At 36.2% G+C, this 22,771-nt stretch overlaps 1 long non-coding RNA gene across 2 annotated transcripts; it reads right to left on the bottom strand.

The window, feature by feature from the left end:
* Positions 1-783: 783 nt before the first annotated feature.
* LOC117202207 (uncharacterized) lies at positions 784-18,128 on the bottom strand. 2 transcript variants are annotated; one of them, XR_004484408.2, is made up of 4 exons: positions 14,882-18,128; positions 13,069-13,156; positions 5,991-12,686; positions 784-1,880 (listed from the first exon to the last, which is right to left on the bottom strand). It is a non-coding gene; the product is annotated as an uncharacterized LOC117202207 (long non-coding RNA). The 2 variants fall into 2 exon arrangements; XR_007476751.1 differs by having other exon boundaries at positions 5,991-13,156.
* Positions 18,129-22,771: the final 4,643 nt, after the last annotated feature.

Below are 22,771 nucleotides of genomic sequence, written 5' to 3'. Positions count from 1 at the left end.
GAGAAATTAGAAAGTCAGACAGAAATTACAGTGTATTTCCATAAAGTTTGCCGAGTGTGCCTGCCCCTCTTTTCTCCCTTCACCTCCCCCACCTCTTCTGCCTCTGTGACTCCTTAGCAAAACCAACCCTTCCTTCTCTTCCTCCTTAGCCTACTAAACGTGAAGGCGACAAAGATGAAGACGTTTATGATGATCCATTTCTACTTAATGTAGTAAATAATCATCATGTTGTACACTTAATAAACCTATCTGTTGTGTATGTGTGCGTGTCTTTGTGTGAAAATCTAATAACTATATGGAAAGAACTATTTAAGATGTTTTTGTGTCATCATCATCATCACCTATGTATTCACCATTAGAACATCGTGTACAAGACAGTCTGGATATTAATCCTATGAGAGTCATAAGTATTACAAATACATCATTGTTTTTAGTTTGCACTTTCATGATTTAGTCTTTTGATAAATGTAAGGTCTTACCTTTAATGTAAAGTTAGTAATTTTCTCCTGTATAATTTGACGGTTTGTGTCGTGTTTAAGAATATAATAAAGAATATGTTTCTCGGGCTTCCCTGGTGGCGCAGTGGTTGAGAGTCCGCCTGCCGATGCGGGGGACGCGGGTTCGTGCCTCGGTCCGGCAAGATCCCACATGCCGCGGAGCTGGTGGACCCGTGAGCCATGGCCGCTGGGCCTTCGCGTCCGGAGCCTGTGCTCCGCAACGGGAGAGGCCACGACAGTAAGAGGCCCGCGTACCGCAAAAAAAAAAAAAAAAGAATATGTTTCTCTAAAAATATGTAATTACATCTTTTATAATTAATGTCACCAAGAATTGATGTTTGTGTGTGGGTCTGTAGAAGTGGGATTCAATTTCATATCTTTCCACATAAACAAACGTGTGCCCATTAACTTTTTTATTGCTAAGCCCACCTTTTTTCAAATCATCAGTACAGCACTTCTGTAATATAATGTTTTCATATATAAACATGAAATATTTGGATATATGGATATATTTCTAGGATTTCTAACATTCCATTGATTAATTTATCTATTAGCAAGAGTTTTTTTGCACCTGCTGTTGCTTCTACCTGGAAAGCATCTCCGGCAGGTCTTTTCTTGGCTTACTCTTTTCTCCATTTAGGTCCTTTTTTCAAAGGGTACTTTTCTGACAATTTTAACGTAAAATAGTCCCCATTCTCTCATTTTTACCCCATCTCATATTGTATTCACTATATCCTTTACCACTGCTTTATATTTATACTTACTTGTCTGTTTATTGCCTGCATCTTCCATTAAAATGTAGAACCATGAGAGCTGAGACCTTGTCTGGCTCATTTATGCATATTCGGTGCCTTTGGAATACTTGGAAGATAGTAGGCATTTAATGAGATGTTTTTCAAGGAATAAATAAAGAAATAGGTATAAAGTTTGCTCTGTCACTTATGAGATGAGGAATCTTGGGCAAGTTACTTAATCATTCTAAATGGCACTTCTAAAATGTCCATATTATTTCCTTATTTGTAGGCTAAGGCTTAGGGATAATGTTTATAATGTGCCTACGATGGTGCCTGGCACACAGAAAGTGCTTTGTAAGTGGTATATACTATTATATACCGTCCACTGATAAGAAGAAACAAGATGCAACTTGCCATCAAGAAAACCCCAAATATCAGGGCTTCCCTAGTGGCGCAGTGGTTGAGAATCCGCCTGCCGATGCACGGGACACGGGTTCGTGCCCCGGTCCGGGAAAATCCCACATGCCGCGGAGCGGCTGGGCCCGTGAGCCACGGCCGCGGAGCCTGCGCGTGTGCGTGCTGAGCCTGCGCGTGCGCGTCCGGAGCCTGCGCGTGCACGTCCGGAGCCTGCGCGCCGGGAACCTGTGCTCTGCAACGGGAGAGGCCACAACAGTGAGAGGTCCGCGTACCGCAAGAAAAAAAAAAGAAAACCCCAAATATAAAGATACAAAATATCAAATGAGAATTTTGGACTCTGATTATAAAAAAATGAAAGATATTTAGAGAGAACCCCCTTGAACTACTTTAAATAGAAGAGGGACTCCATTAGGAGATTACAGTGATATCTCATGGAGCACAAGACTGGAAATGGGGAACGCAAGGAGTCCTCCTTCTCCCCCTCTCATTGCTGCTTCCCTCTGCAATTAATTTAATGTCTTCTTCATTTCAACTAGCTTTCTGTTTTTTAGTTAATAGAGTAGCCACAGGCTACTGAATTTATATGTTACAAATTCAGCCAATCAAAAAGAGGTCAATCTTATTTTTTCAAAGTCCCAATTCCAAATTTTCATGGAAAGGATTGATTTGACTGCTTTGATTTATAGACCTACCATTCAACAAATTGGTTGTGGTTAAAGAGCAAGGGTCATATTGTACAAATATAGCAGCTCCCTCTAATCCATGTGGGTGGAGAGAGCAATTACCTGCTCCCCAAAAGGAAGCAGACCTCAATAAGTTAAGGGGGCTGAGAGGATCATGGATAGGCATCCACTCTCACTATATTTTTTTTGAATGTTAACAGTGTCCTTTAAGCATCAGCTCACAAAAGAACCACAATCACAGGCATAGTACAGTGAAAAGACCACTACCCTGAAAGTTAAAAGACTAGGTTTCCAGTATCTAGTTAACCAGCTGGAAAAATTCAGAGAAGTCACTGTACAGTAAAAGGGTTAAATTAAACAGTATTACTTTTTATTGCTTTAAATGTTTAAAATTCAATCCTTTCAATGATGGGCTAAATTCCAGGATATGTTGATGACTATAAATAATATTTATTTTTCTCCAAAGTTAAAGGCAGATAGATATTGGGATTGACTTTCCTATCATGAAACTCTTATTTTACCTGGCATACTGAATGGCTCCAAAAGGGCAAGGCACTGAGAAGGATATATTTTTCTTCCCTCATTTGACCTAACATTCCTCTGGAGGGGTCACTCCCATGGTGACAGCTTCTGGGAAATTTGACAGTACCATCACCAATTAAAGTGCCTCTTTTTCTTGACAGTCAGTACCTATTTTATTCTAGATGTGCAATTTGGCCTCTTTCTGTCATAAACCTTCTCTCTTGGATGGCAGTTTGAGGAAACAGACACCGCTACTTGATTTCTCTCATACCATGCGAAGTTTCAGCCCACTGAAATCTCATCCACATGGCACTAATTCATTTTCCCTTTACAGCCCTCAAATTCAAAAGGCACTATCCACAGGTCCACGAGGCAAAAGACCAAGTAGATAATAGTTTGCAAATGATATAGACAGCAAAGCCATTAAGGTAAAAAAAATAAAATACTGTGTTTTTATTCCCGTCTTGCCCCTAGGTTCTTCATGACCTTTTTTTTTTTTCTTAGATTCCATATATATGTGTTAGCATACGGTATTTGTTTTTCTACTAGAGAATGGATTTGAGGATATGGGGAGGGGGAAGGGTAAGCTGTGACAAAGTGAGAGAGTGGCATGGACATATATACACTACCAAACGTAAAATAGATAGCTAGTGGGAAGCAGCCGCATAGCACAGAGAGATCAGCTCGGTGCTTTGTGACCACCTGGGGGGGGGATAGGGAGGGTGGGAGGGAGGGAGATGCAAGAGGGAGGAGATATGGGAATGTGTGTATATGTATAACTGATTCACTTTGTTATAAAGCAGAAACTAATACACCATTGTAAAGCAACTATACTCCAATAAAGATGTTCAGAAAAAAATACTGTGTTAACAACTGTATTACAGTAATGTAGGCCACATTCATACCTGAAAAAGAATGATTAGAGAAGCTAAGGCTTCTTTTTCTGAGCAACCACCAGAACCGGTATTAAGCTAAGATGTTTAAATAGGTTATCTCATTTAATCCTGTCATAAAATCTCCATTCTTAAAATGAGGAAAAGAAGGCTTGAAGAAGAGACTCCCAAATTACACAGAAAAAAAAAAAGTATTGTTTAGTGCAAGTTTCACAAACTCAAATGTTCACAGGAGCCAAGCAGGTAAGACAAACGAATAAATTAGGTGTGGCACTTGCATATTAAACAAGAAAAATTTTCTTTGCCTCTAGAATTAAGAGTACAGCAACTTTCAAGTATACAATACAGTATTATTGACTATAATTTTAAATGTTCTCACCACAAAAAAAGAAAGGGTAATTATGTGACACGATGGAGGTGTTAGCTAATGCTATGGTGTTAATCCTTTTGTAGGATATAAGTGTATCAAATCAACACGTACATCTTAAACTTAGACAACGTTATATATCAATTATATCTCAATAAATCTGAAAGAAGAAAAAGAGAACACTGTCTCCTTTTCCTTGAAAATCCCCACCCTCTAGATCCATCCTTCATTTTTGAAGGTACATTTTCTCTATTATAAGAAAGGCAACAATGTGAAAGAAATGGTCACTGCTTATTGTCCCAGCTTTGCAGTCAGGACAACAATATAGAAGGATAGATATTATGGCAAACTGTAGAGGTCATGTCTTGACTAAATGGAGGAGACAGAGTAACTCTATAGTTGATAGTTCCCCTAGGATATGGACACATTTTTCAAGGGAAGATGCAAGTCTGGATTTTTACATGAAGTCCTCCAATTTTTAAATGCTGGCTCAAACAATTTAAAAATATAATACATAGGCCAAATAAAATACACCTGTGGATAAGTAAAAAAATGAAGATTCTGGATAGTGCACACCTGGGTTTGAAACCTAACTATGCCACATAACAACTATGTCCTTAGCTTCTCTAATCCTCAGTTTTCTCATTTGTAAAATGGAGATTAAAAATAGTACCTGTAAAAGAATCATTAAAAGGATTACATGAGATAAAAAGAAGCACTCAGTACACAGTAAATGGTCAATAAATGTTAGCTAATGTTTATGCTAAGTAAATGAGTCAGGATTTAAACTAAAGTTTACCTTCCTCCAAAGCTCATGCTTTTCACATTATATCACCATTTATTTAACCAGCTGAGGATCCTTCACAGTGATTTAAGGACCTCTCCTAATTTTGTTCCATCATGTAGTTGCTTTCCCCCCATATAATTGTGATTAATCCCCTGAACTTACTTTAGCTAGCACACTTAAAAAGCTAAACATTGGCTTTGGTCACCAATAAAAGAAATACCCAGAAAGTTTAGGCTCAACTGTATCACAAAAGTTGTTTGTGCATGTGAATGTGTGTATGTATGTGTGTGTGCGTCCCATATCTCACTGTGCATGCCAAGATGTTTACATATTCCTAAAACCAGCGTATTTTATGATCTCAAGATGGCTGCTAATGCATGGTATACATGCTTCCTTATCCACATGTAGCAGGAAAAGAGAATATCTTTACTCCTGAATTCTCAGCAAAACCCTGAATTTCACTTCTATTAGAACTAAGGTGACATGAGAATGGGATGGCAACCCCAGAACCAAAGCATACAATCAATGAAATGAACTGATCTGACTGGCTTAGTCTACCTAGGTTTTTGGCTTCATCACTAGATGCCCACAAGAGAAACTGGCAAGTGTTTTCAAAAGGGATTGAGGAGAGGGTTATAAAAGAAGATATCAACAAATGTCCACTAAACTGGTTTTGAAATTTTGTTTGGAGAATTGAAGGGTAAGTTTTATTACCAGGGGGTGTTGAGATAGCCATGGACTGCACCAGTTATGCTCAGTGATAATTTTACATTAAATAATGCTACACTTTAACACAAAGTAAAGTGATACTTAGTATCACAAACTCTTACAGCTTAAAAACTACAAGAAATCTTAGAGAGCAGCTAATGCAACATATATATTTGATAGATAAATAAAAATGTTTCCTGAATAGCATAAATGTCATGCTTAACATCAAACTTAAAAGTTAATTGTAACTAGAATCCATATTTCTCTATTCATATTTATGTTTTCTTTGAGCAGCTTGGAAAAAAGATACAAAACAAACCTCAATCTTTATAGAGAAAATTTAGATTGATAAAACATAAAGCAATTTTTAAACCAGACTTACATTCTCTAAGTACTTCTAAGAGAAGACAACTGATGGATCCCTGTTTGAGGGAGGAAATAGATAATAGTCTCTACATCTGCCTGGGCACATGCTATGGTCCCACATAGTAATTCATCTGGCTTGATGTATTTTCAAGTTCTCCAGCCTATAATATGAAAAGAGAAAAGAGAAGAAGAAACAGAGAAAGGGGATGGGAAGGGAAGAGAAGGGAAGGGAAAGAAATAGCTTAATTACTAGACCTTGTATTTTGTCAAAGGCGAATCTTTTTCAAGGTTTTCAGATTTAGAAAAAAAAATTATATTGTTCTCGGATTTTGTCTCTGCCAACATCAATAGCAGAATATTGTCAGAAGTGGTAAGCAATGCTATACTAATACAATGCAATACCATACCAGACCATACCATACCATGCCATATCATACCATACCATACAATGCAACACAATACTATATATATATACACACATATACAAATATATACATATATATGCTTCACTTGATAGGGAAACCAAATCCATTATAAAATCTACATCTTTACAAGTTTTTTGTTTGTTTAGGGATAACAATAGTAGTATGATAAACCTGTGTTCTATACTCCTAACTTGAAAGTTAAAACATTGTGTTTTTATAGCTTTCAAAGATATTCCATAATTAAACCCTCTAAAAGGTAAAGAATCTGTGCATATCCAAAGCAAGAAGAAAAATAAGCAAAGATTTTATAATGACTTTTCCCAAAACATACATTTCTCAATCTCACTATTCTTCCTGGTATTTTTCTCACATAAAAAAGTATGATTTATAGCCTAGACTTTTAATGGAATAATGATCCTAATGTTAAGATTAACTATGGTCTGGATGGAACTGCTGTGTCAAACAACAGAACACAGGTTGAAAAAAGCCAATTTGGGGTTTAAATTAAAGATTGAAAAAAAGTTTTTTTATCTCTCTGGAAATAATAGCCTTCTTGGACTACGTGATTATCATTGTGTCCCTAATTCACTGGTAAATAAAGATTTACAGAGTATATATGTGGCTGCACAGCAAATAATCTTCGAACTACTTTTACCACTAGTTCGACCGTTCGTTGGATGTTATTCATCAATGTTTCACTTCAGGGAAAAAATACTTGGAGCAGTGTGAAAATTATTTCTTTAACAGATAGCACCACATTTCTTTTTGTGGAGGGAACCAACTTTGTGTAGGAAATGCAATGAAACAAAAGCGAGTTCGGGAAAAGTGAAAGTGGTGATAGGTTGGCAAAAACAAGCACAACAGAAGAAATATTTAAAATTCTCCGCACTGGAGAAAAAGAGATAAAGTATCCTCTTTTGGTTGCCTTTAATTACCTATTGTATACACAGAGAATCAAAAGTGGGGAAGGTGTGAGAACAAAGAAGAGAGAAGGAGGCATAAAGAGGGTGAGGAAACACAACCAGGGAGCCTGAAACTCAACTTCTGGAAATAGCTACAGGACTTCTGAAAACAGGCATGTCTTACTGTGAATTTTAAGTTCTATGTGTTTCTTCAGGGTAAAACTCTCCATCTACTCAAAAATTCAGGAAAACCTGGACACAAATTCCTTAAATAAATGGTTTGGTGAAAAGTGAGGGGGAAGGCTAAGAAGGCTGCTTCTTGGTTCATGTGGTGTGAAACAGAGACAGAGGCAGAATGGACAGACCATCCCCAAACTGACCTTATTCATCAGAAGATGATGACTTTATTCATCACTCATCTCAAGGACCTTAAATAGTATCTGGCATGTAGTAGGTGCTTAATAAATATTTGTTGGTTGAAGGAATGAATGCATGAATTAATTAATTAATTAATGGAGAATTTGAAAGGCAGCAGTGATTTTAAGAAAGTAAGCCCTTTGGGAACCATGCAAATCCTGGAGAGGTGGTCATACTGTTATATATGAAATGAAGTTTCAAGTAATCTTTTCCAAATCTTACAGGTCAATAAAAGCCTGTTTAACATCTAGGTTAACATTTAAGACTTTTAAAAATCATTGTTTCAAGAATAAATATGACCAAAAGGTTTGGTTTTTTTTTAATCTTAAAGTATCTACTTTTGCTTGCCTTTAATTACCTATTGTACAGAGACTCAAAAGGTTTCTAAAGTTACTACTAAAAATAAATGTCCAGAGCATAATTTAAAACTACTGGAAGAAAAGCATCCTGAAATACAGCTTTATAGACACTCTAGTTAAACCAAAAACTCTATCAGGCTGATTTCAAAGTATTAAAGGGTTAAGGCTAACAAATTACCTTAAAACTTAGTGGCTTAAAAGAGCAAAAAACATGCATCACCTCCCGGTTTCTATGGATTGAAATGTAAGAACTACTTAGCCCAGTGATCCTGGCTTGGAGTGTCACAGGAGGTTGCAGCCATGATGTTGGCCACGGCTCAGTTTTCTGAAGGTTTGAATGGGCTGGAGGATTTCCTCCCAAGGTGGTTCATTCAAGTAGCTGGCAAGTCAGTACTGTTTCTTGGCAGAAGGACTCAGTTCCTCATTACAAGGATCTCTCCTTAGGGCTGCTTGAGTGTCCTCACAAGACAGCCAACTTCCACCAAAGCAAGTGATTCAAAAGAAAGACAGAAGCTTCAGTATATTTTACAACCACCCTTGAAAGTGACACACCATGACTTCCACCACATTTGATTCATTAGAGGAAAGTCACCAAGTACAGCCCATAGTCAAGAGGAGGGAAATTAGGCTCCACATTTTATAGACAGGCGTGCCAAAGGTTTGGGGGACACATTTTAAAACCACCACAATTACTGTGAGTCAAAAATTTTAAGTATTCAGTTAAAAAGCTATATTTTAAATATATGTTGTACTTCAGTAATATAATGCAATTTAACAATTTAATGACCTTTTTTTTTTTTTGGCTCCGTTGGGTCTTTGTTGCTGCTCACGGGCTTTCTCTAGTTGCGGTAAGCGGGGGCTACTCTTCGTTGCGGTGTGAGGGCTTCTCATTGCAGAGGCTTCTCTTGTTGCAGGGCATGGGTTCCAGGTACGCAGGCTTCAGTAGTTGTGGCACACGGTCTTCAGTAGTTGTGGCACGTGGGCTTCAGTAGTTGTGGCTCGTGGGCTTTAGAGCTCAGTAGTTGTGGCGCACGGGCTTAGTTGCTCTGCGGCATGTGGGATCTTCCTGGACCAAGGCTAGAACCCGTGTCCCCTGCATTGGCAGGCGGATTCTTAACCACTGCGTCACCAGGGAAGTCCCTTCACTGACTATTATTTTAGCAATTAGAAATGCATTATTTAGCAAATTAGAAGTAAAGTAGTCCGTGAAGAATATTCCTTTACTGTGTCACATTATTGAAGAATGTTGTTAAAATTAGATCTTAAATACAACTTCTTTAATGCCAAATCAGCAAGGTCTGCCAGGTTGATGAATTTTTATCTCATTTTTCCATCTTTATTCATTATTCCTGACATTTTTATTTAATTAAAACTTGGCCATCTCCAAATGAAATTGAAAATAGTTTTTAAAGACAGACATCAATGCTTTGCATTCTAACAAAGGACAACGTGTGTATAGTTTCATGCATGCATTCCCAGAAAATATGTAGGTATTTATAGGCACTGTAGTGTATCAGAATAAAATTGATAATTCATTAAAATCACTTTAAAGAGCTGTCCTTGCCATGGGTTTGAAGATGAACTTCTAGCTCACGACATTTCCTTTTGAAGGAATCGCTTTAAGAACACAAGTTATATTAACCTTAATGTACATCACAACAAGAAATAAAAAATGTCATAGTAAAAACATTCAGTTGAAGAACTGCTACCCTTAGGCAACACAGAGAATGTTACCACCAGGCTTTGTAAAACAATAAGTATTTGATATCTTTTAGGGACCACTACTAAAGAGTTGTTATGAATGAGGATATTAGATCTTAAGATTCCTATATCTATTTGTGCTTTTGATTAATCACTTATAAATTTAAACAACAAAAAATCATGGAGATTGTTGACATACAAGAAAGAAAATTAGCATTAAATATTAGAGATCTTTCCTAAATAATGCATTGTTTGAATAACCAGACTTGCTTTAATTAATATTTTCCATTGCATGTTTATTCATACCAGAAAGGGGAATAATTCATGTACAGACTATTGAACCAATTTTCTGCAAGTGTTAGAGAAACAGTGGACACCTAATTTGACCAGAAATGGAAAAACATGACTGCTAGCTGATAATGATCATATTTTACTCTGAAATTATGGGTCAAAATTGTAATGTTTACCTCCCTACTTCACTTAAAAACTTGTTGTGCTATTTTCCCACGTGTAATCTCCTCAAGGAACTTCTAATGTCATTGAGGAAATTAGACCAGTATATATAGAAGGATCCCAGAATCCCATTTAAGGCAGTATATGAAGAAGTCCTGGGTTTTAATGATTATGGTATAAGAGGTCACACAATTCCAACACTGAATGCACCTCTAATATATATATTAGTATCCCTTTAGCTGAGGCCCTATGAATAACATGATTCCTGTTAGAAATGGAAGTTATCAACAGATTTTTCAAAGGTTCTAAGGGCAATATAATTAGTAACAATAAAAGATATATAACCCATCAATAGTATAACATTTAACTGTTCATATACAAATTTTAATACTAACGAGCATCTCTTCCTCAAAGCAAGTCATACGTAAGACTTACATTCCAAAAGGAGGACTCCATATGTACCTAGACCAAGCCAGAAACAAAAAATGAAAGTTTAATCTAGTGTTGTATTTGCAAGTTTTAATAACTGGAATCTTGAAGAAAGTAAATAATTCTGGGTTAACCTAAGTTTTCAGCATATTTGCCATTCATCACTGGGTAGAGTATAGTCAAATTTGATCTTTTGCATTGACAGGCATTTTTAACTATATATTTAAGGTAACCACAGAAAATAATATCATCCAACACTGATCCATCATAATAATTCATGATTAGTATTTTCTCAAAAAAAGACATTGAGTTATATGCTATTATAACCATATTAAATGCTTATTCATACTAATACAAAAAGAAAAACATAGTCACCTACTCACACAAAGATTTCTAACTTTATAATAGCTAATGATCTTCCTAATATTAAGAAACCTACAAAACTCTAGACTGACTCAGATGCTCCACTGCAGACTAAACATTCTCGAATAAAAACCAGAGCTGGGCAGTAGTTAAAGCAGCAAAAACAAGTTTTACTCAGGACTATCGCAATAAGGTAAAAGTGACTCAGTACCAAACCTGGATTAATTGCAAATACAGGGCAAGTGGGAATATACAGCCCAGGAGTGGAAGGGGAGGGAGGGTAGTGGATGGAAAATTATTAAGGGGAACACCAGGGATAAGGAGAATTTCACCTAAACTGACCTAACAGGGTTCTTTGCTGAAGATAGGCCAGGGTAATTAGGCATCATCTGGGGGTGGTGAAGGATGAAGAACCTGATCAGATATAGAGGGTGATCAGATATTGAGGATGGGGGTCTCTTGCTAAACTGACTTGGCAGGGTTCTTGCTAAAACTGGATTTTACAAGGAAGTATACAGGTGAGTCCAGGAGAAGGTTCAGGAGCCTAACTAAAGTTTGGTCAATCAAGCAAAGAATCTGTCAACATAAACATAGATGATTTTAGGATACATACTTAGTGATGTACAATCACTGCATGATCATTTTCATAGTTAACATCTAGTTTCAAAAAGTTCTAAGTGTGAACACACTTATCAGTAGAGTTTAAAAGAAAAAACTACAGTCATCCTTCAGTATGTATGGGGGATTGGTTCCAGGATCCCCCACAGATACCAAAATTGGACGGTGCTCAAGCCCCGCATATAAAATGGCATAGCATTTTCATACATAACCTACGCACAACTCCCATATACTTTAAATCATCTCTAAATTACTTATAATACCTATTGCAATGTAAATGCTATGTAAATAGTTGTAAATAAAATGTAAATGCTATGTAAATAGCTGCAGGCATGGTACAAACTCAAGTTTCGCTTTTGGAACTTTCTGGAATTTTTTTACAATACATTTTTAATCCACAGTTGGTCGAATCCATGGATACAGAACCTGCAGATACAGAGGGCCAACCGTATTTTTTTTCATAATTGTGAGCACATGGAAGGTCATTCTAAACATATTTTCAAAGTTCAAAACTGTAAAGAAAGAGGCTGATAGATTTGAAAACAGAAACATTTCAGAAATTTGAATAATAAAATGCCATTATCAATGTTTACAAAAGACACACTGGCCTCAGCACTAGTCCATTGATCCAATAAGAAGCCTCCACCTTAGAATTTCTTATATTCACTGTTGCCCCTACTAGGAACTCTGTTGCTCAGGTCTCCAGATGTCCTTATTTCTCTCACTTCCTTCAAATTACTACTCAACTGTCACTTTCTCAGTGGGGCCTTTCATGACCACTTTATATAAAATAAATGACACGCCTCCCCAAAAGAAGCAGGTATTCTTATTCCCCCTTACCCTACTTTATTTTGTCCAGAGCATTAGTCCCCATCTGACATACTTTGTACTTAGTTGTTTGTTTATTTTCTGTCTCCATTCCCACTCCAAATAAAAGCATGATCCATGAGGTTAAGGACTTCATTTTGCCACTGCCATATCCCCAGTAACTAGAATGGTTGCTGCTCCATAGTCTGTGCTCAATAGGTTGTCATTAAATGAATTCCTAAAAGAAAAAAAGGATTTTAAAATATTGCTACATGCTGTCCAGATTACCTTCCCAAAATGTTGCAGCAGTCACCACTATATGTAAGAATGACTGTAACTGCTTCCCCATACTTTCACCAACACTAGACATTATCAATCTATTGTGTATTTATTTATTTATTATCAAAAGGATAGGTGTAGCTTTTATCAAATGAATAGTCAAACCTAATTTATAGCCAGGAGTATATATTTTTGTTGATAGATTCCTATGTAACACACTATACAGCATGCAAACAGAAACAATGCAGACAAAGTTTCAGAGTTAATATCCTCAATAGTTCATGCTCGTGCCTTTTAGCTCTAAGAATTAAAATGCAAATAAAATACATCTTCAGGGGAACCTGTGGAAGGCAGTAATCCCTCCATTTCAAGAAAGCGTCTTTCAGCCAGCACCATCCTTCTGTGAAATAAGCAATTTCTCTGGCAGGTCTGAAAGAAAGAATGAGAAAAATGAGAGGATCACTCATTATAACTGCCCTCCTGGAATCCTTTCAAGAATATGCTTCCATGACGATAAAGAGAATTCAGAGGCTAAGAGGCACTCTACTAAGATTTACGGGAGGTTTGGAATAGATCCACATGAAAGATAAATACAAATGTGCAAAAGAAAGACGGATGTGGCAGTGGTAAAGACATTCCTCATGTGACATGGAAGACCCCAAGGAACAGTGATTCCGGGGATGCAAACTCAGCCTGATGAATAGCTCTTGAGAATGACAGTTGTAAAAGAACATCGAGCAATTGGAAGACCTATGGGGAAATTGGCTTAGAATCTGAAACTAGATGGTCTGCATGATAAAGATTCTAAGGCACAGATTATCTTTAAAACATCTCAGTGTTCAAAGACCACTGCCATACCCAATGTAGAAATTACAAAGATGGGCCATTCTTTGCATAGTTCTGAGTTAATACAAATAATAGCATAAACCAAAATTAAAACAACTTTCTGCCATTCTTTTCTTTTCAAGTTATTCTTTCCTCTCATATTTAATAGGATTTTAAGAAGTAAAATAGCTGTCTTTCCAAATTGCAAACTATAGATGTTCTATATAAACGCCATAGTCAGGCTTACTTCTAATATTAGCCAAATTCCCCATCTGAGAGACAGAACTTAAGCTGGCATTAAAGCAAAAAAATAATAATAATAATTAATTAATTAACTACTGCCAGATTACAGAAGACTTGGATCATTTCAGTGATGTTGCCAACAGATGGCAAATTCAGAGCAATGGGAGGTAATGACAAAATAATTACTTCTCAAGCCAAGATCCAAGCTAAGAGTGTGCTCTCTGAGAAACAATGATTCTGCTCACTGCTGAGGGAAAAGACATACACACACAAATATTAGGAGAAAAATAATCAAATCTATAGAAATTAAGGCTGAGAACTAAGGTTAAAAATATTCTAGTAGAAGGAAAGGAAAAGGGGAAGGAATATTTTAAATATGCCAATTAAGAATAAAATTATATTAAAATTATTCAATGGTAATAATGCTGACCTTTTTAAAGCAGTTATATATAGTCCATGTCCTTTTACAAGTATGTCCTCATTCAACCCACAGGAACGCTATGAGCTTGATTTTATTATTACCCACATTTTACAGATAAGGAAACTGAGGGATAAAGAAGTTAAATAACCTTCCCAAGGTCACAACTTGTAAGTGGTAGAGCCAAGATTCATTGCTAGACATTCTGATTCCAGAGACCCTACCCTGGACATCACACCACTATGTATCAGGTTAAATGTTGCATGTAAACACCCAAAAGGCAGTTTAACTTCCTGTTTGAAGGCAACCCAGCTCTGTAAGCCTAGTTCACTATGACGGCATTGCTCTGCTCGCATAAAACTCAAAGATTCATTGATTCAAACATTTAATTAGCACTACGTATAACACAAACATCACATCAGGCACTAGAGAGATGACAATTTATTTCCAGCTCAGGAACAGCTTATAGCCCAGCAGGAAATAATACAGATATGTAAACAAAAATAATCATAATGTGATACAGGAAGTGACATCCTATGAGGTACATTTAAAATATAAAAAGTTACAGACTTACCAAAATACTATTGCATTTTTATCTCAGGCAGGGAGGGGGAAATGAGAAGAGAGAAAAGGATAAGAAAGAAATAATGGCTGAAAGCTTCCCAAACCTGAGGAGAGATTCGGATATTCAAGTTCATGGAGCATGAACATAGGTCATGTTAAAACTTCAATTCAAAATAATCTTCTCCAAGACACAGCATAAGAAAATTGCCTAAAATCAAAGTCAAAAAGAGAGTTTAAAAAGCAGCAAGAAAAATCAAATTTCTTTCATACAAGGTAACCTCCATAAGGTTATTAGCAGATTTCTCGGCAGAGACATTACAAACCAAGAAAGAATGGGAAGATATATTCAAAGTGGTGAAAGAAAAAAAACTGCCATCCCGAGAATACCCAGCGAAGTTATCCTTCAGAAATGAAGATGAGATAAAGAATTTCCTAACACCTACCTCACAAGAAACACTGAAAGCAATTCTTGAAGATGAAATGAAAGGATACCAACTAGTAACATGAAAACTTATGAAAATAAATAGCACACTAGTGAAGGCAATATATAATCAAATTCAGAATACACTAATACTGTAATATGGTGGTATATTAACCACTTAACACTAATATAAAGGTTTAAGAACAAAAGTAATAAAAATAGCTATAGTTACAATAACTTATTAATGGATACACAATATAAAAAGATGTAAAGTGTAACATCAAAAATATAAAATGTGGAGGGGGAAATGAAACAGTAGACTTTTCATATGCAATTGAAGTTTAGCTGTTATCAGCTTAAAACAGACCGTTATAACTATAAGATATTTGAGGTAAGCCTCAGGGTAACCACAAAGCAAAAACCTCTAGTAAATACATGCAAGATAGAGAAAGACATTAAAATATACTGCCATGGAAAATAATTAATTTACAAAGGAAGACAGCAAGAGAGGAACAAAGGAATAAAGGAATTACAAAACAGCAAGAAAACAATTAATGAGATGGCAACAGTAAGTACTTACATATCAATAATTACTTTAAATGTAAATGACTGAATGGAGACAAAATAAGACCCAACCATATGCTGCCCACAAGAGACTTACTTCAGCTTCAAGGACACACATAAGCTCAAAGTGAAGGGATGGAAAATGTTATCCCACACAAATGGATACCAAAAGAGAGCGGGGTAGCTATACTTATAGCAGACAAAATTAATAGACTTCAAGTAAAAAATAGTAACAAGAGACAAAGAAGGTCATTATATAATGATAAAGGGTCAATTCATTAAGATAATATAACAATTGTAAGTATATATGCATCCAACATCAGAGCACTTAAATATATTAAGCAAATATTAACAGATCTGAAGGAGTAATAGACAATAATATAATAATAATAGTAGGTTACTTCAACATCCCACTTCAAAAATGGATAGATTAATCCAGACAGAAAATCAATAAGGAAACATTAAATTTGAACTATACTTTAGACAAAACAGACCCGACAAATATATACAGACATTCCATCCAACAGCAGCAAAATACAGTTTTCTCAAACACACATGGCATATTATCCAGGATAGGTCATATGTTAGGTAACAAAACAAATATCAAAAAATTTAAAAAGACTGAAATTATACCAAATATATTTTCTGACCACAATGGAATGAAACTAGAAATCAATAACAGGGGAAAAATAGGAAAATTTATTAAAATGTGGAAATTAAACAAGATGCCACTGAACAACCAATGGGTCACAAGAAATCAAAAGGGAAATCAAAAGAATACCTTGAAATGGATAAAAATGAAAAAATATACTAAAACTTATGGGATGCAGCAAAAGCAGTGCTAAAAGGGACGTTTATAGCAATAAATGCCTACATTAAGAAAAAAGAAAGATCTCAAACAACCTAACTTTACACCTTAAGAAACTAGCTAAAGAAGAATAAACTAAGCTCAAAGTTAGAAGAAGGAGGACATAAAAAAAGATCAGAACAAAAATAAATGAAATAGAGAATGAAAAACACAGAAATGATCAATGAAACTAAGAAATGATCAATGAAACGAAGAGCTGATTCTTTGAAAAAATAAACAAATTTGACAAACCTTTAGCTAGTCTCACCAAGAAAAAAATGAGTACTCAAACAAGTAAAATTATAAATGAAAAAGGCAACAGTACAACTGATAAAACACAAAGGATCATAAGAGACTACTATGAATGATTATATGCCAACAAATTGGACAACCTAGAAGAAATTAATTAAATTTTTAGTAACAAACAACCTACTAACCCTGAACCATGAAGAAATAGAAAATCTGACAGGTCAGTAACCAGTAAAGAGATTGAAGCAGTAATCAAAAACCTCCCAACAAGGAATATCCCAGGACCAGATGGTTTCCCCGATAAGTTCTACCAAACATTTAAATAAGAATGAATGCCAATCATTCTCAAACTCTTCCAAAAAATTGAAGAGTAGGCAACATTTCCAATCTCAGTTTTTTAGGCTAGCATTACTTTATACCAAAAACAGATATGGGGCTTCCCTGGTGGCACAGTGGTTGAGGGTCTGCCTGCCGATGCAGGGGACACGGGTTTGTACCCCGGTCTGGGAGGATCCCACATGCCGCGGAGCGGCTGGGCCCGTGGGCCATGGCCGCTGGGCCTGCATGTCCAGAGCCTGTGCTCCACCACGGAAGAGGCCATGACAGTGAGAGGCCCACGTACTGCAAAAAAAAAAAAAAAAGACAGATATGGATACTACAAGAAAAGAAAACTACAGGCCAATACGCCTAATGAATACAGATGCAAAAATTCTCCAAAAAATACTAGGTAACCAAATTCAACATCACATTAAAAGAATTTTAGGACTTCCATGGTGGCACATTGGTTAAGAATCTGCCTGCCAATGCAGGGAACACAGTTTCGAGCCCTGGCCCAGGAAGATCCCACATGACGCAGAGCAACTAAGTCCACACACCACAACTACTGAGCCTGTGCTCTAGAGCCCGCGAGCCACAACTACTGAGCCCACGTGCCACAACTACCGAAGCCCACACACCTAGAGCCCATGTTCCACAAGAAGAGAAGCCACTTCAATGAGAAGCCCGCGCACCGCAACAAAGAGTAGCCCCCGCTCTCCGCAACTAGAGAAAAGCCCACGTGCAGCCACGAAGACCCAATGCAGCCAAAAATAAATTAATTAATAAATTTATTAAAATAAAACAAATAAAAGAATTTTACGCCATGATCAAGTGGGATTTATCCGTGAGATGAAAGGGTGGCTCAACATACAAAAATCAATAAATGTGATACACCACATTAATAAAATGAAAGATTAACATCATATGATCTCAATAGATGCAGAGAAAGCATCTGACAAAATTCATCATTTCATGATAAAAACTCTCAGCAAATTAGGTATAGAAGGAATGTACCTCAACATAATAAAGGTCATTATATGATAAGCCCACAGCTAACATCATACTCAACAGGGAAAGGTTGAAAGCTTTTGCTCTAATATCAGGAGCAAGATAAGGGTGCCTACTCTCACTCATCCTATTCAACATAGTACAGAAAGTTCTAGCCAGAGCAATTAGGCAAGAAAAAGAATAAAAGGCAAAAGGCATCCAAACTGGAGAGGAAGAAATAAATTGTCTTAGTTTGCTAACGACATGATCTTGTATATAGAAAATGCTAAAGAAACTACCAAAAAAACTGTTAGACCTGGTAAACAAATTCAGTAAAGTTTCAGGATAGAAAATCAACATACAAAAATCAATTGCATTGGTATATACTAACAATGAACTATCTGAAAAAAAGATAAAGAAAACAATCCCATTTACAACAAAGTCAAAAACAATGAAAACTTAGAAATAAATTTAACCAAGGAAGTGAAAGATCTAGACACTGAAAACTATAATACATTCATGAAGAAATTAAAGAAGCCACAAATAAATGGAGAGAGATCCTGTTTTCGTAGGTCAGAACTAACTAACATTGTTAAAATGTCCATACTACCCAAAGCAATCTACAGATTCAGTGCAATCCCTAACAAGTTTCCAATAGCATTTTTCACAGATATGGAAAAAACAACTTTAAAATTGTATGTAACCACAAATGACCCTGTACAGCCAAAGTAATCTTGAGAAAAAACGAAGCTAGAGGCACGATACTTCCTGATTTCAAACTATATTATAAAGCTATAGTAATCAAAACAGTATGATACTGGAATAAAAATAGACACATAGACCAATGGAATAGAATCAAGGGTGCAGATTGAAACCCTTGCACATGTGCTCATATAATTTTTGACAAGGGAGGCAAGAATACTCGATGGGGAAAGAATAGTCTCTTCGATAAATTATGTTGGAAAAAAATGGATAGTCACATGCAAGAGAATGAAACTGGACCCCTATATTACACCATTCACAAAAATGCAATGCATTAAAGACTTAAATGTAAGGTCTGAACTGGTAAAATTCCTGGTAGAAAATATAGCGAAATGCTCCTTGCCATAGGTCTTGGCAATGATATTTTTGGATGTGAAACTAAAAGCACAAGCAACAAAAGCAAAATCACCAAGTGGGATTATATCAAATTAAACAGCTTCTGCACAGCAAAAGAAACAATCAACAAAATGAAAAGGCAACCTATGGAATGGAGCACATGTATGCAAACCATATATTTGATAAGGGGTTAATATCCAAAATATATAAGGAACTCATATAACTCAATAGCAAAGAAAAAATTCTGATTTTAAAATGGGCAGAGGACTTGAATAGACATATTTCCAAAGAAGATATACAAATAGCCAACAGGTACATGAAAAGTTGTTCAACATCATTAATCAACAGGGAAGTGCAAAACAAAACCACAATGAGATACTACCTCACACCTGATAAAATGACCATTATCAAAAAGACAAGAAATAGCAACTGTTGGTAAGGATGTACAGAAAAAGGAGCCCTTGTACACTGTTGGAAGGAATGTAAATTGGTGCAGCCATTATGGAAAACAGTATGGGGGTTCTTGAAAAAATTAAAAATAGAACTACCATATGATCCAGAAATTCCACTCCTGGGTATTTAACTGAAGAAAACAAAAGCACTAATTCAAAAAAATATATGCACCCTCATGTTTGCTGCAGCATTTTTTACAATAGCCAAGATATGAAAATAACCTAAGTGTCCATCAATGAATGAACGGATAAAGATGACATGATTATTATATATATACACATATATATGTATGTTCATATATATACATATATGTATATATACACATATGTACATGTATATACATATATTATACTACACACACACACAATGGAATACTATTCAGCCAGGAAAAAAATGAAAGCTACCATTTGCAACAACATGGATGGAACTTAAGAGCATTGCGCTAAGTTAAATGAGTCAGATAGAGAAAGACAAATACCATGTGATCTTATTTAATATGTGAAATTTTAAAAAACAACAAATGAACAAACAAAAACTAGTTCATAGATACTTGCCAGAAGTGGGGGGTAGGAGATAGGTAAGTGGGCAAAGGGGGTCAAAATAAATGTCATGGAGATGTAATGTACATCATGAGGATTATAGTTAATAATACTGTGCTGCATATTTGAAAGTTGCTGAGAGTAGATCTTAAAAATCTTGATCACAAGAAAACCAATTGTAACTATGTATGGTGATGGTGATGGATGTTAACTAGACTTACTGTGGTAATCATTCTGCCATATATACAAGTATCAAATCATTATGCTTTATACCTGCAACTTATGTTATACGTCAATTATAATTATAATACCTCAATTTTTAAAAAAGTATTCAAATATAAAATGCAGGCTACGGCAAAAGAAAAGGCAAAAAAAATTTTTTTACATAAGCAGTACTCTAGTTGATAACATTTTTTGCCACAGGGGCTTAGATTAACAATTCTAAACAACTATATATGTATACTGGAATTGAACAATGAAGTAAATGGATGGTGGGTGGTGGGAGCAGGTTTTTCACTATTTGAGAGGAAATTATAGACAAGCAAGGGGACAAGACTAGAATGACCCTTGTGGTAATGGATTAGAATGGGAGACATCAGTATAAACTCATGTTTAGCTTAATATAAATATAGATGGAAATGTATAGGAATACTTACAGATATGTGTATATGCACAGGTTTATATACTTACATATACTTCCTTGTTCTGTCAGCTGTGAGGCCTAAGAGAAACAACATGCCAGTAGCAGCTAACACACCTAAAGCCCAAATTTTGATTTCTAATACCATGCTCAATAAAAAGAATCCAAAACTACCTGGAGAAATGTCTGATTCTAGGACTTGGGAAGTAATTATTCAAGATGAGCATGAAATATCTTGTACAGAGTAATTTTAAAAATAAGCCAAGGGCTTCCCTGGTGGCACAGTGGTTGAGAGTCTGCCTGCCGATGCAGGGGACACGGGTTCGTGCCCCGGTCCGGGAAGATTCCACATGCCGCGGAGCGGCTGGGCCCGTGAGCCATGGCCGCTGAGCCTGCGCGTCCGGAGCCTGTGCTCTGCATCGGGAGAGGCCACAACGGTGAGAGGCCCACGTACTGCTAAAAAAAAAAAAAAAAAGCCAAAATTGGTAAGGGTATGTCAAAATGGTACAGAAACCAACTGCAAGAGCTCCCAAAAGCCAAAGCTGGAACAATTTGAGCAGCAAATAATAAAGTTGTATTAGATTATAACCCAAAGTGTAAAATACTCATAAATCCATACTAATCTAAATAACTGATTGAATAAATAAACAGAGGGAAAATATAGAAATCTCAATCTGACCTGGAGAATATTCTGCAAAATACATGAACAGTACTCCTCAAACTATCAAGGTCATCAAATACAAGGGAAGTCTAAGAAGCTGTCACAAACAAGAGGAGCCTAAGGAACCATGACGTGTAAATGTAATGTGGTATCTTGGATGGGATCCTGGAACAGAAAAAAGACATTAAACGACAAAAACTAAAGAAATCTGAGTAAAATCTGGACTTTAGTTGGTAAGAATGTATCAATGCTGGTCCATCAGTTGGGCTAAATGTATCATACTAATGTATATATTAATAATAGGGGAAACCAAGTATGAGGTTTTATGGGAACTCTCTGTACTATCTTCACAACTTTTGTGTAAGTCTAAAACTACTATAAAATGTAAAAGTTTATTAAATATAAACATCTATCATAAGAAATAAAAAGAATTTAAAGAACGTATGAATCAAATTGAATATTTTTACATTTATGAGTTTCTAAAAAGAAAAATAGCATCCTATGAATATGTACCTCCAAGTATTACGTGGTTAAGTACCTTAAAAACTTATACACGAGAAAGATGGACATTTTTCTCAATACGTAAGAATATTACAAGAATAGAGCAACTTTTTAGCAAATTCCAAGAAGCAGGACTTCTGAAAAAAATAAAGGACTCAAGTAAAAAGTTGCAGGACAAACCTGAAGTGGACAGAATTGGTATTATTAAAGAATAAGACTGTCTCCCTGAATGACTCTCGATTCCTAGGAAGGCTTGTTCTTATTTTCTAACCAAAACTTTCAAAAAGATGGGCTTGAAATGAACTGCCAAAGACTGAATGGACAGTGGTCAATTGTCAAATCAACTGAACAAAAGAGGATCATGGACTCTCAGAGCTGGCAAAATCACCAGGGTCAAACCTTTATTTCTTACATGAGGAGGCTGAGATGCAGAGAGATGAGGTGTCTTGTCCTACAAAATACGTGCAGCTGCTGATTCAGGATTCTAGAGCCGAATTCCCTCTATCTCCAGGGCCATGCTTCTCCCAGTGTATAACACCAGTGACAGCGAATGACTGCTACCTGTTACTTCTTATAGCCATTGGTTCCCCAGTACACTCTCATTCTCTTCCTTCTCTTGGGATAGACAAAGGTTTTTCTATCACAATCCACTTACTCATTGAGCATATACAGAGACTCAAATAGTTCTCTATGCAGTACCCCATGCATCCTCTACC

This window comes from Orcinus orca, chromosome 3 (genome assembly GCF_937001465.1).
Source record: "Orcinus orca chromosome 3, mOrcOrc1.1, whole genome shotgun sequence".
NCBI classification, from domain to species: Eukaryota; Metazoa; Chordata; class Mammalia; order Artiodactyla; family Delphinidae; genus Orcinus; species Orcinus orca.
Note: the sequence above shows the minus strand (reverse complement) of the source record. Positions and strands in the feature narration are given on the sequence as shown.